The 15163-nt window shown below is 43.8% G+C and overlaps 1 long non-coding RNA gene across 1 annotated transcript; it reads right to left on the reverse strand.

Annotated features, from left to right (window-relative positions):
• On the reverse strand, positions 1–12870 carry LOC117338144. Its single transcript, XR_004534972.1, has 2 exons — positions 12788–12870; positions 1–344 (listed from the first exon to the last, which is right to left on the reverse strand). It is a non-coding gene; the product is annotated as an uncharacterized LOC117338144 (long non-coding RNA).
• Positions 12871–15163: the final 2293 nt, after the last annotated feature.

The following is a 15163-nucleotide window of genomic DNA, read 5'->3' on the forward strand; positions in this document are numbered from 1 at the left end:
TTTTTTTTTTTTTTTTATTTATTTCATTTTATGTTATTTATTTATTGTTATTGTGTTATCTCAACAGTTTATTGTAGTTTAGTTATAGGTTGATTTTATTTCATTGTTTTAATTTTAATGCTTTTGCTTAATTGTTGTTATCTGTGAGGGGGAGGGGGGGGGGGGGGTTCCTGTAAACAAGCAAATTTATTTCTTTTATAATTGAGATTTTACATAACTCTTCGAAAAAACAGAAACAGACATTACCTAAGTTTTAAAGGTAGTACATCACCAGGCCATCAATCGCTCATATTGTCACTCCTGTTGTTCAGGTCCTCTTTTTCAATGATCTGCAATTTAGTATTCTAAGGAGAGAAAAAAAATGAAAACGGTCAAATTAAAAAATATATACAGAATATATGGATACAGTGAAATATAAGTTTTTAGTATACAGGACCCCCTCCAGTAATAAAACATTCAAGCTCTTACTATATATGACCCCCCGCACCAGAAAAACACATTAAAGTTCTTACTATACAGGACCCCCCCCCCCCCCCCCCAACACACACACCAATAATAAAACATTGAAGTTCTTACTATACAGGACCCCCCCCCCCCTCCCACCGGCAATACAACTTTCCAGTTCTTAGTGTACAGGACACCCCCCCCCCCCGGAGCAGTAATAAAACATTCTAGTTGTTAGTATACAGGACCTCCTCCCCACGAGTAATAAAATATTAATGTTCATACTATACAGGAACCCCCTCCCACCAGTAAAAAACATAAGTTCTTACTATACAGGACCCCCCCCCCCTCTCTACACACGAATAATACAATATTAATGTTCATACTATACAGGAACCCCCCCTCCCACCAGTAATAAAACATTAAAGTTCTTAGTATACAGGACACCCACCACCCCCACGGGTAATAAAACATTCAAGTTTATATTGGAACCCCCCCCCCCCACAAGTTCATACTATATAGAACCCCATCCCCCACCAGTAATAAAACTTTCAAGTTCTTACTATACAGGACCCCCCCCCCCCCCCCCTCACACCGGAGCAGTAATAAAACATTCTAGTTGTTAGTATGCAGGAACACCCTCAACCCCCCCCCCCCCAAAGAGTAATAAAACATTAAAAGTTTTACTATACAGGAACCCCCTTCCACCATTGATAAAACATTAAAGTTCTTAGTACACCCCCCCCCCCAGTAATAAAACACTAATTTTTTTACTATACAGAACCCCCCCCCCCCCCCAACGGGTAATAAAACATTCAAGTTTATACTGGAACCCCCCACACGAGTTCATACTATATAGTACCCCCCACCCCCCCCCCCCGATCCCACCATTAATAAAACATTAAAGTTCTTTCTATACAGGACCCCCCCCCCCCCCTCCACCAGTAATAAAACACTAAATTTCTTACTATACAGAACACCCCCCCCCCCCTCCACGAGTGATAATATATTAAAGTTCTTAGTATACAGGACACCCCACCCCCACCCCCACGGATAATAAAACATTCAAGTTCATACTGGAAACCCCCCACCCCCCACGAGTTCGTACTATATAGAACCCCATCCCCCCACTAGTAATAAAACATTAAAATGCTTAGTATACAACCCCCCCCCCATCCCACCAGTAATAAAACATTCAAGTTCTTAGTATACATGACAACCCCCCCCCCCCAAACCAGTAATAAAACATTAATGTTGTGAGTAAAAAGGATCCCCCCTCCCAACCAATAATAGAACATTAAAAGTTGTTTTGTTAGTATACAGGACCTCCCCCCCCCCCCCCCCCCCCCCACTCCACTATGAGTAATAAAACATTCAAGTTCTTACTATACAGGACCACCCCCCTCCCACCGGTAATACAACATTCTAGTTTTTAGTATACAGGAACACCCTCACCCCCCACCCACCAGCAATAAAACATTCCAGTTCTTAGTGTAGAGGATCCCTCCCCCCTCCCCCCGGAGCAGTAATAAAACATTCTAGTTGTTAGTATACAGGAACACCCTCACCCCCCCCCCCCCCCCCCCCCCCAACGAGTAATAAAACATTAAAGTTTATAAGTTTATACTATACTGGAACCCCCTTCCACCAGTAAAAAACATAAGTTCTTAGTATACAGGACCCCCCCCCCCCCCAAACACACACACGTATTAAAACATTCAGGTTCTTAGTAAACATGACACCCACCCCCACCCTCACCAGTAATAAAACATTCAAGGTCTTAGTTTAAAGAACCCCTACCCCCACCAGTAATAAAACATTCAAGTTCTTAGTATACATGACCACCCCCCCCCCCCCCCAAACCAGTAATAAAACATTAAAGTTCTGAGTAAAAATGATCCCCCCTCCCAACCAATAATAGAACATTAAAAGTTGTTTTGTTGGTATACAGGACCTCCCCCCCCCCCCCCTATGAGTAATAAAACATTCAAGTTCTTACTATGCAGGACCCCACCCCCCTCCAGTAATAAAGCATTCAAGATGTTAGTATACAGGACCTCCTCCCAACCAGTAATAAAACACTAAATTTCTTACTATACAGGAACACCCTCACCCGCCCCCCCCCCCCCCCCCCCCAACGAGTAATAAAACATTAAAGTTTATACTATACTGGAACCCCCTTCCACCAGTAAAAAACATAAGTTCTTAGTATACAGGCCCCCCCCCCCCCCCCCCTACACACGAATAATAAAATATTAATGTTCATACTATACAGGAACCCCCCTCCCACCAGTAATAAAACACTCAAGTTCTGAATAAAAAGGACCCCCCCATCCCAAACAATAATAGAACATTAAAGTTGTTAGTATACAGGACCTCCTCCCCCCTCCCCCCGCTACGAGTAATAAAACATTCAAGTTCTTGCTATACAGGACCCCCCCCCCCCCCTCCCACCGGTAATACAACATTGTAGTTGTTAGTATACAGGAACACCCTCAACCCCCCCCCCCCCCTCAACGAGTGATAAAACATTAAAGGTCTTAGTATACAGGACACCACACACCCCACCCCCACGAGTAATAAAACATTCAAGTTTATACTGGAACCCCCCACACGAGTTCATACTATATTGAACCCCATCCCCCTACTGTAATAAAACATTAAAGTGCTTAGTATACAGGACCCCCCCCCCCCCCCCCCATCCCACCAGTAATAAAACATTAAAGTTCTTTGTATACAGGACCCCCCCCCATCCCACCAGTAATAAAACACTAAATTTCTTACTATACAGAACACCCCCCTCCCCACGAGTGATAAAACATTAAAGTTCCTAGTATACAGGACACCCCACCCCCCAACCCCATGGATAATAAAACATTCAAGTTTATACTGGCACCCCCCCCCCCCCCCCCCCCCCACGAGTTCATACTATATAAAACCCAATCCCCCCACTAGTAATAAAACATTAAAGTGCTTAGTATACAGGACCCCCCCCCCCCCATCCCACCAGTATTAAAACATTAAAGTTTTTAGTATACAGGAACACCCTCACCCCCACCAGTAAGAAAACATTAAAGTTCTTTCTATACAGGACCCCCCCCCCCCCCCCCCCCCCCCAAACACACACACGTATTAAAACATTCAGGTTCTTAGTAAACATGACACCCACCCCCACCCTCACCAGTAATAAAACATTCAAGGTCTTAGTTTAAAGAACCCCCTACCCCCACCAGTAATCAAACATTCAAGTTCTTAGTATACATGACCACCCCCCCCCCCAAACCAGTAATAAAACATTAAAGTTCTGAGTAAAAAGGACCCCCCCCCCTCCCAACCAATAATAGAACATTAAAAGTTGTTTTGTTAGTGTACAGGACCCCTCTCCCCCCCTCCCCCCCCCCCCCCGGAGCAGTAATAAAACATTCTAGTTGTTAGTATACAGTAACACCCTCAACCCCCCCCCCCCCCCCACTTAACGAGTAATAAAACATTCAAGTTCTTACTATACAGGACCCCCCCTCCCCCCTCACCTCCCACCGGTAATACAACATTCTAGTTTTTAGCATACAGGAACACCCTCAACCCCCCCCCCCCCCCCCGCCAACGAGTAATAAAACATTAAAGTTTATACTATACAGGAACCCTTCCACCAGTAAAAAACATAAGTTCTTAGTATACAGGACCACCCCCCCCCCCCTCTACACACAAATAATAAAATATTAATGTTCATACTATACAGGAACCCCCCTCCCACCAGTAATAAAACATTAAAGTTCTTAGTATACAGGACTACCCCCCCCCCCCCCCCAGTAATAAAACACTAAATGTCTTACTATACTGGACCCCCCTCCACGAGTGATAAAACATTAAAGTTCTTAGTATACAGGACCCCCCCCATCCCACCAGTAATAAAACATTCTAGTTTTTAGTATACAGCAACACCCTCACCCCCAACAGTAATTAAACATTAAAGTTCTTTCTATACAGGACTCCCCCCCCCTCCACACACACACACACAAGTATTAAAACATTCAGGTTCTTAGTAAACAAGACACCCACCCCCAACCTCACCAGTAATAAAACATTCAAGGTCTTAGTTTAAAGAACCCCCTACCCCCACCAGTAATAAAACATTCAAGTTCTTAGTATACATGACCACCCCCCACCCAAACCAGTAATAAAACATTAAAGTTCTGAGTAAAAAGGACCCCCCTCCCAACCAATAATAGAACATTAAAGTTGTTAGTATACAGGACCTCCCCCCCCCCCCTCCCCTCTACGTGTAATAAAACATTCAAGTTCTTACTATGCAGGACCCCCCCCCCCTCCCACCGGTAATACAACATTCTAGTTTTTAGTATACAGGAACACCCTTACCCCCCATCAGCAATAAAACATTCCAGTTCTTAGTGTACAGGACCCCTCCTCCCCCCCCCCGGAGCAGTAATAAAACATTCTAGTTGTTAGTATACAGGAACACCCTCAACCCCCCCCCCCCCCCCCCCCCCCCCCCCCCCCAACGAGTAATAAAACATTAAAGTTCTTACTATACAGGAGCCACCCCAGTAATAAAACATTGAAGTTGTTAGTATACAGGGCCTCCTCCCCACGAGTAATACAATATTAATGTTCATACTATACAGGAACCCCCTCCCACCAGTAAAAAAACAGAAGTTCTTAGTATACAGGACCCCTCTCCCCCCTCCCCCCCTTCCCTACACACGAATAATAAAATATTAATGTTCATACTATACAGGAACCCCCCTCCCACCATTAATAAAACATTAAAGTTCTTAGTATACAGGACATCCCACCCCCACCCCCACGGATAATAAAACATTCAAGTTGATACTGGAAAACCCCCCCCCCCCCCCACGAGTTCATACTATATAGAAACCCCATCCCCCCACTAGTAATAAAACATTAAAATGCTTAGTATACAAGACCCCCCCCCCCCCCCATCCCACCAGTAATAAAACATTCTAGTTGTTAGTATACAGGAACACCCTCAACCCCCCCCCCCCAACGAGTAATAAAACATTAAAGTTTATACTATTATACTATACAGGAACCCCTTCCACCAGTAAAAAACAAGTTCTTAGTATACAGGACCACCCCCCCCCCCCCCCCCCTCTACACACGAATAATAAAATATTAATGTTCATACTATACAGGAACCCTCCTCCCACCAGTAATAAAACATTAAAGTTCTTAGTATACAGGACTACAAACCACTACCCCCCCCCCAGTAATAAAACACTAAATTTCTTACTATACTGGACCCCCCCCCCCCCCCCCCCCCCCCCCCACGAGTGATAAAACATTCTAGTTTTTAGTATACAGGAACACCCTCACCCCCAACAGTAATAAAACATTAAAGTTCTTTCTATACATGACCCCCCCCCCCCACACACACACCACAAGTATTAAAACATTCAGGTTCTTAGTAAACATGACACCCCCCCCACCCTCACCAGTAATAAAACATTCAAGGTCTTAGTTTAAAGAACCCCCTACCCCCACCAGTAATAAAACATTCAAGTTCTTAGTATACATGACCACCCCCCCCCAAACCAGTAATAAAACATTAAAGTTGTTTTGTTAGTATACAGGACCTCCCCCCTCCCCCCCCCCCCACCCCCCCCGCTATGAGTAATAAAACATTCAGTTCTTACTATACAGGACCCCCCCCCCCCCTCCCACCGGTAATACAACATTCTAGTTTTTAGTATACAGGAACACCCTCACCCCCCACCAGCAATAAAACATTCCAGTTCTTAGTGTACAGGACCCCTCCCCCCCCCCCCCCCGAGCAGTAATAAAACATTCTAGTTGTTAGTATACAGGAACACCCTCAACCCCCCCCCCCCCCCCCCAACGAGTAATAAAACATTAAAGTTTATAAGTTAATACTATACTGGAACCCCCTTCCACCAGTAAAAAACATAAGTTCTTAGTATACAGGACCACCCCCCCCCCCCCCCCCAAACACACACACGTATTAAAACATTCAGGTTCTTAGTAAACATGACACCCACCCCCACCCTCACCAGTAATAAAACATTCAAGGTCTTAGTTTAAAGAACCCCCTACCCCCACCAGTAATAAAACATTCAAGTTCTTAGTATACATGACCACCCCCCGCCCAAACCAGTAATAAAACATTAAAGTTCTGAGTAAAAAGGACCCCCCTCCCAACCAATAATAGAACATTAAAGTTGTTTTGTTAGTATACAGGACCTCCCCCCCCCCCCCCGCTATGAGTAATAAAACATTCAAGTTCTTACTATACAGGACCCCCCCCCCCCACCCCCCTCCAGTAATAAAGCATTCAAGTTGTTAGTATACAGGACCTCCTCCCAACCAGTAATAAAACATTAAAGTTCATACTATACAGGAACCCCCCTCTCACCAGTAATAAAACATTAAAGTTCTTAGAATACAGACTAAACCCCACCCCCCCCCCCCCAGTAATAAAACACTAAATTTCTTACTATACTGGACCCCCCCCCCCCCCCCCACGAGTGATAAAACATTCTAGTCTTTTAGTATACAGGAACACCCTCACCCCCAACAGTAATAAAACATTAAAGTTCTTTCTATACAGGACCCCCCCCCCCCCCCACACACACACACACACACAAACACAAGTTTTAAAACATTCAGGTTCTTAGTAAACATGACACCCACCCCCACCCTAACCAGTAATAAAACATTCAAGGTCTTAGTTTAAAGAACCCCCTACCCCCACCAGTAATAAAACACTCAAGTTCTTAGTATACATGACCACCCCCCGCCCAAACCAGTAATAAAACATTAAAGTTCTGAGTAAAAAAGGACCCCCCTCCCAACCAATAATAGAACATTAAAGTTGTTAGTATACAGGAACACCCTTACCCCCCACCAGCAATAAAACATTCCAGTTCTTAGTGTACAGGACCCCTCCTCCCCCCCCCACCCCCGGAGCAGTAATAAAACATTCTAGTTGTTAGTATACAGGAACACCCTGAACCCCCCCCCCCCCCCCCCCAACGAGTAATAAAACATTAAAGTTCTTACTATACAGGAGCCACCCCCCACCCCCCACCAGTAATAAAACATTGAAGTTGTTAGTATACAGGGCCTCCTCCCCACGAGTAATAAAATATTAATGTTCATACTATACAGGAACCCCCTCCCACCAGTAAAAAACATAAGTTCTTAGTATACAGGACCCCCCCCCCCCCCCCACCCCCGCTATGAGTAATAAAACATTCAAGTTCTTACTATACAGGACCCCCCCCCCCCCCCCCACCACCCCCCTCCAGTAATAAAGCATTCAAGTTGTTAGTATACAGGACCTCCTCCGAACCAGTAATAAAACACTAAATTTCTTACTATACAGAACACACCCCCCCACCCCCCCACCCCCCCACGAGTGATTAAACATTCAAGTTCTTAGTATACATGACCACCCCCCGCCCAAACCAGTAATAAAACATTAAGTTGTTTTGTTAGTATACAGGAAGCTCCCCCCTACCCCCTCCCCCCGCTATGAGTAATAAAACATTCAAGTTCTTACTATACAGGACCCCCCCCCCCCCCCTCCCACCGGTAATACAACATTGTAGTTTTTAGTATACAGGAACACCCTTACCCCCCACCAGCAATAAAACATTCCAGTTCTTAGTGTACAGGACCCCTCCTCCCCCCCCCCCCCCCCCCCCGGAGCAGTAATAAAACATTCTAGTTGTTAGTATACAGGAACACCCTCAACCCCCCCCCCCCCCCCAACGAGTAATAAAACATTAAAGTTCTTACTATACAGGAGCCACCCCACCCCCCGACCCCCACCAGTAATAAAACATTGAAGTTGTTATTATACAGGGCCTCCTCCCCACGAGTAATAAAATATTAATGTTCATACTATACAGGAACCCCCTCCCACCAGTAAAAAACACAAGTTCTTAGTATACAGGACCCCTCTCCCCCCCCCCTTCCCTACACACGAATAATAAAATATTAATGTTCATACTATACAGGAACCCCCCTCCCACCATTAATAAAACATTAAAGTTCTTAGTATACAGGACCCCCCCCCCCCGAGCAGTAATAAAACATTAAAGTTCTGAGTAAAAAGGACCCCCCCCCCCCCCCTCCCAACCAATAATAGAACATTAAAAGTTGTTTTGTTAGTATACAGGACCTCCCCCCCCCCCCCGCTATGAGTAATAAAACATTCAAGTTCTTACTATACAGGACCCCCCCCCCCCCCCTCCCACCAGTAATACAACATTCTAGTTTTTAGTATACAGGAACACCCACCCTCACCCCCCACCAGCAATAAAACATTCCAGTTCTTAGTGTACAGGACCCCTCTCCCCCCCCCCCCCCCCGGAGCAGTAATAAAACATTCTAGTTGTTAGTATACAGTAACACCCTCAACCCCCCCCCCCCCTTAACGAGTAATAAAACATTCAAGTTCTTACTATACAGGAGAACCCCCCCCCCCCCACCCCCCTCCAGTAATAAAGCATTCAAGTTGTTAGTATACAGGACCTCCTCCCAACCAGTAATAAAACCCTAAATTTCTTACTATACAGAACACACCCCCCCCCCCACCAGTGATTAAACATTCAAGTTCTTACTATACAGGACCCCCCCCCCTCACCTCCCACCGGTAATACAACATTCTAGTTTTTAGTATACAGGAACACCCTCAACCCCCCCCCCCCCCCAACGAGTAATAAAACATTAAAGTTCATACTATACAGGAATCCCTCCTCCACCTCCCACCAGTAATAAAACATTAAAGTTCTTAGTATACAGGACTACCCCCCCCCCCCCCCAGTAATAAAACACTAAATTTCTTACTATACTGGACCCCCCCCCCCCCACCCCCCACGAGTGATAAAACATTAAAGTTCTTAGTATACAGGACCCCCCCCCCCCCCCCCATCCCACCAGTAATAAAACATTCTAGTTTTTAGTATACAGGAACACCCTCACCCCCAACAGTAATAAAACATTCAAGGTCTTAGTTTAAAGAACCCCCTACCCCCACCAGTAATAAAACATTCAAGTTCTTAGTATACATGACCACCCCCCCGCCCAAACCAGTAATAAAACATTAAAGTTCAAAGTAAAAAGGACCCCCCTCCCAACCAATAATAGAACATTAAAGTTGTTAGTATACAGGACCTCCCCCCCCCCCTCCCCTCTACCTGTAATAAAACAAAACATTCAAGTTCTTACTATGCAGGACCCCCCCCCCCCCCCCTCCTACCGGTAATACAACATTCTAGTTTTTAGTATACAGGAACACCCTTACCCCCCACCAGCAATAAAACATTCCAGTTCTTAGTGTACAGGACCCCTCCTCTCCCCCCCCCCCCCCCCCCCCGGAGCAGTAATAAAACATTCTAGTTGTTAGTATACAGGAACACCCTCAACCCCCCCCCCCCCCCCCCCAACGAGTAATAAAACATTAAAGTTCTTACTATACAGGAGCCACCCCACCCCCCACCAGTAATAAAACATTGAAGTTGTTAGTATACAGGGCCTCCTCCCCACGAGTAATAAAATATTAATGTTCATACTATACAGGAACCCCCCTCCCACCAGTAAAAAACATAAGTTCTTAGTATACAGGACCCCTCTCCCCCCCCCCCCCTTTCCTACACACGAATAATAAAATATTAATGTTCATACTATACAGGAACCCCCCTCCCACCATTAATAAAACATTAAAGTTCTTAGTATACAGGACCCCCCCCCCCCCCCGAGCAGTAATAAAACATTCTAGTTGTTAGTATACAGGAACACCCCTCACCGCCCCCCCCCCACCAGTAATAAAACATTAAAGTTCTGAGTAAAAAGGACCCCCCCCTCCCAACCAATAATAGAACATTAAAAGTTGTTTTGTTAGTATACAGGACCTCCCCCCCCCCCCGCTATGAGTAATAAAACATTCAAGTTCTTACTATACAGGACCCCCCCCCCCCCCCTCCCACCAGTAATACAACATTCTAGTTTTTAGTATACAGGAAAACCCACCCTCACCCCCCCACCAGCAATAAAACATTCCAGTTCTTAGTGTACAGGACCCCCTCCCCCCCCCCCCCCCCGGAGCAGTAATAAAACATTCTAGTTGTTAGTATACAGTAACACCCTCAACCCCCCCCCTGAACGAGTAATAAAACATTCAAGTTCTTACTATACAGGACCCCCACCCCCACCCCCCCCCCCCTCCAGTAATAAAGCATTCAAGTTGTTAGTATACAGGACCTCCTCCGAACCAGTAATAAAACACTAAATTTCTTACTATACAGAACACCCCCCCCCCCCCCCACCCCCCCACGAGTGATTAAACATTCAAGTTCTTAGTATACATGACCACCCCCCCGCCCAAACCAGTAATAAAACATTAAAGTTGTTTTGTTAGTATACAGGACCTCCCCCCTCCCCCCCCCCCCCCCCCCCCCCCGCTATGAGTAATAAAACATTCAAGTTCTTACTATACAGGACCCCCCCCCCTCCCACCGGTAATACAACATTGTAGTTTTTAGTATACAGGAACACCCTTACCCCCCACCAGCAATAAAACATTCCAGTTCTTAGTGTACAGGACCCCTCCTTCCCCCCCCCCCCCTCTGGAGCAGTAATAAAACATTCTAGTTGTTAGTATACAGGAACACCCTCAACCCCCCCCCCCCCCAACGAGTAATAAAACATTAAAGTTCTTACTATACAGGAGCCACCCCACCCCCCACCCCCCACCAGTAATAAAACATTGAAGTTGTTATTATACAGGGCCTCCTCCCCACGAGTAATAAAACACTAAATTTCTTACTATACAGAACACCCCCCCCCCAACCAGTGAATAAACATTCAAGTTCTTACTATACAGGACCCCCCCCCCCTCACCTCCCACCGGTAATACAACATTCTAGTTTTTAGTATACAGGAACACCCCCAACCCCCCCCCCCCCCCAACGAGTAATAAAACATTAAAGTTCATACTATACAGGAACCCCCCTCCCACCAGTAATAAAACATTAAAGTTCATACTATACAGGACCACCCCCCCGCCCAAACCAGTAATAAAACATTAAAGTTGTTTTGTTAGTATACAGGACCTCTCCCCTCCCCCCCCCCCCCCGCTATGAGTAATAAACATTCAAGTTCTTACTATACAGGACCCCCCCCTCCCACCGGTAATACAACATTGTAGTTTTTAGTATACAGGAACACCCTTACCCCCCACCAGCAATAAAACATTCCAGTTCTTAGTGTACAGGACCCCTCCTTCCCCCCCCCCCCCCCCTGGAGCAGGAATAAAACATTCTAGTTGTTAGTATACAGGAACACCCTCAACCCCCCCCCCCCCCCCCCCCAACGAGTAATAAAACATTAAAGTTCTTACTATACAGGAGCCACCCCACCCCCCACCCCCCACCAGTAATAAAACATTGAAGTTGTTATTATACAGGGCCTCCTCCCCACGAGTAATAAAACACTAAATTTCTTACTATACAGAACCCCCCCCCCCCCCCCCCCCCCCACCAGTGATTAAACATTCAAGTTCTTACTATACAGGACCCCCCCCCCCCCCCCCCTCACCTCCCACCGGTAATACAACATTCTAGTTTTTAGTATACAGGAACACCCTCAACCCCCCCCCCCCCCCCCAACGAGTAATAAAACATTAAAGTTCATACTATACAGGAACCCCCCTCCCACCAGTAATAAAACATTGAAGTTGTTAGTATACAGGGCCTCCTCCCCACGAGTAATAAAATATTAATGTTCATACTATACAGGAACCCCCTCCCACCAGTAAAAAACATAAGTTCTTAGTATACAGGACCCCTCTCCCCCCCCCCCCCCCCCCCTTTCCTACACACGAATAATAAAATATTAATGTTCATTCTATACAGGAACCCCCCTCCCACCATTAATAAAACATTAAAGTTCTTAGTATACAGGACCCCCCCCCCCCCCCCCCCCCCCCCCCCCCCCCCACACCCACACCACACACACACACACACACGAGTTATAAAACATTAAATTGCTTAGAATATAGGAACCCCCCTCCCACCAGTAATAAAACATTCAAGTTCTTAGTATACAAGAACCCCCTGCCCACCACCAACCCCCTCCCACCTGTAATAAAACATTCAATGTGTTAGTAGTTAGTATACAGGAAAAACATTCATAAAAAGTTCTTAGTAAACAGGAGAACATGAAAAACATTCGTTATAGATTTACACTAATATGATAAAATGTTTGACCCTGAAAATGAAAATATGTTGCTGAAAGAAATTCAAAATCTACAATGGCTTCTACTCAACAAAATACTCACACCCAGCACTGGATCAGACCACGTCTTCTGAACAGCAAGTCTCGTGCAAAAGTGACGCTAAACTTCAAAACGCTGAACAAATTTCAATCCGATTGACAGGCACCCAGTGAAAACACTGGTTACATAGGGGCAGTTTGTAAGCAACATTTTCACTGGTCAATATGGTCACGTTGGAATGAATTCATACGCAAACAAGTGATATCGGTCCCCGTGTGTCGCGCATTGTTACAACTGTGAAGACAATAGTTATCATAAAGTGCGCAAAAAATGCACCTTAATTGTCTGTTTATAATTTACATTTCCTGAAATTTGATGATATGAATGATAGGAAACCATTCATAGAATGAGTATATGTAGGGTTGGAAGACTGTAACCTTGCGTCTGTGAAAACCCCCAATTATTTTCTCTCAACTTTTTTATGGTGTGTATTTGCACGTGCAGATGGTGCGCCTGAGATGGACTTGGCCTTTAAATTTGGCGCCACGTACACGTAGTGAGGTGTACAGGGACATATATTTGTGTGTGTGTGTTTGTTGTGTGTGTGTGTGTGTGTGTGTGTTTTCTGTGTAATTGATCACTGGCAAATCAAAATCCATAACCAGCTGGGTACGTTTCATTTTGACATAATTCATTCCTTAAACTCTTATGAAATTACATTCGAGTGGCACATTAACAATATACAATAATTTCAAAGCACGAGATAATATATAGAGGATTACTCGCTTTGTCATAAAAAATGAAGTTTAGATTTTTTTTGGTTTTTTTTTGGAGATTTTTCATTTATTTATTTTTTTCATTTTACAGACTGACTCTCTTTATTATCAGTTTCACGACTCTTCAATGTAAGAACTGCGAAGTGAATAAATGACATAATTTTTCACTGTTATATAAAAAGATAGAAGCTGTCTATTTCAGTAACCGTGTATATATCAATATGTCAGTTATACTAGTAACCAGCGGTGAAAGCGTTTTTGTTTATTTTTTAATTTTGTTTGGAATGTAAGGAATTATTCTTGGATAGTATTTACTTCCACATATATTTGAATATGTGATCAGTGCTATAGCTCAAGGTATAAACTCAGCAGATCTTGATTATAATCAAATTATTTTCATATACAGGTTTTGATGTTCGCAAACACTGTGTTCATGCATTTTAGCACAGGGACTTGACACAAAATCACAATCCATATATGCTGGTGTTTATGTGTGCACGTGTGATACATATGTATGTAATACATAAGTATACATTAAATGTAAATGTGGGTTCGGCATCTCTCCAAGTTCGGAGTTACATGTAGTATCAGTGTCTGTGTCAGTGGTTCGAGTCGGGCAAAATCCGGGAAATGTCAATTAAAAGTGGACTGGTACCTTGTTCCCCAGAAACCGTGTAGTTTGCTCATGGACATACATAGTATATGTATCGATCGGACCAGTGCATACTATGAAAATGGACCGCTGAAGTTGGAGTGCACCGTGCAATCGGAGTGTCCAGGGCGTATTTTTTACGCCCAGGAAGTCGTTATACTTGTAGCCGTCAGCTGCACTCCAATGAATGACATTGACATTGAAAACATTTCTCTGTTATTTAATAAACAAGACAGAGTGACTTCATTGTATATAAACATGAATATCTGTGATAACATGTATTAAATATTAATTTATCATAATGTGTTGGTGTTTGTTATTGTTTTATTGCTCAATGCAAATATCAGGATCTCTTTACATTTTGAAGAAGAAGAAAAAATGCTATTATATAGTCTCTGCTAATTTGTTTATACGAGTTTCAGTAAATACCATATTTAAGGATCAAATTGGATTTGGACATAAACCGGATATAGAAACAAGCTTTAGGCTTATATCAACCCGCTTACTTCAATTTAATTAGCATCTTCAATATTTACATAGATCAAAATAGAATTGAATTGAATATGAAAACCTTTCGTATCAGACTCAGAGAAAAAAAATGGTATCATGAGTTTTAAACGATTGTCGATCGAGAGAAAACTTTAATTGAAGATCCTTGTGGAACACCGACTGATATATTTCGCCAATTTGACAGTGTACCATTTAAAACAGCTCTCTGTGTAGAGTTGAAAATTAGTACTGTTTAAACCATATTTCAATAAATGTCCACTAATGCCAAAAAGGGATAATTTCAAAGCTAAACCACGGGCCAAACTCTATCAAAGAGTTTACATATTGCAGAAGACCTCGCAGAAGACCATACGAATGTCAGTCACATCATGAACCAGTTATTATTATCAATTAATATTCTACTACATTCATATTTCCCAGATTTTCACAATTCATTATATGGAAAAGTAAGAAACAAACAATTATGTCCATACATATGATCTGCTCACATTGTCATGTTAT

Source organism: Pecten maximus, chromosome 11 (assembly GCF_902652985.1).
Source record: "Pecten maximus chromosome 11, xPecMax1.1, whole genome shotgun sequence".
In the NCBI taxonomy this organism is placed as follows: domain Eukaryota; kingdom Metazoa; phylum Mollusca; class Bivalvia; order Pectinida; family Pectinidae; genus Pecten; species Pecten maximus.